Here is an 820-nt window from a genome sequence, read left to right on the forward strand (position 1 = left end):
TACTGTGTCCAGCTAATATCTGAGTATTATTTAAAGGCCTATATCATAATGCGTTTTATTTGGAGAGCTCATCAAGGCTGAAGGAGAATGATAACAGACCCCTGCATTAGCAGGCAGTGATTAGTGGAGCAGGAAGGCCATCCTTTCCACCCAGGAAAACATCCATTTAGATTTCTTGGACTTTCTGTCACAGATGGATTGGTATCACTGTGGATGACACTTGTGACTTCATGCTCATGCTTAGACATTAGCAAATGTTTATTGTCATTGACATTTAATTAAGTAATCAATTAAGTAAGTTAATTAAAACAGGCTTTTTGTGTGTTGAAATGGCATAAGATTAAGGTTCTGTAAGGTACCATTATGTCTTGTTGTTTTGAGAGTTTTGTATTTTTCTGTGTTTGCACCCAGTAGTTTCATCTTGTCTGTTTCAGACAAGAATAGAGATAGAGAATAGATACATGTTCAACAATAGATTCTCAATAAAGCATCACATCAGCAGCTACATGCCATGTAGTCCAACACAATGCTTAGGGCTAATCTGTGTATGGAAAAACACCATTGTAAGTGTGAATTAGTCATGTTAACCACCAGGTCGGGTTATTAATATATCATAAAAGCTTAGACTTGGCCTACATCAGGGAAACCTATCCTGCTCCTAAAGGTTTACAGCACTCAGGGCTTCCAAGTTTAACCTTAAGCACTTTGCTATGAGATTGAGATGCTCCTACAGTTCATGACAGACTGTAGCAGGTGGCTTACACTGGGACTGAAAGTGCTGTCTGCAAGTTGGTGCACATCCAAGAGCAGGGTTCAGCAC

Source organism: Hoplias malabaricus, chromosome 7 (genome assembly GCF_029633855.1).
Source record: "Hoplias malabaricus isolate fHopMal1 chromosome 7, fHopMal1.hap1, whole genome shotgun sequence".
NCBI lineage: Eukaryota > Metazoa > Chordata > Actinopteri > Characiformes > Erythrinidae > Hoplias > Hoplias malabaricus.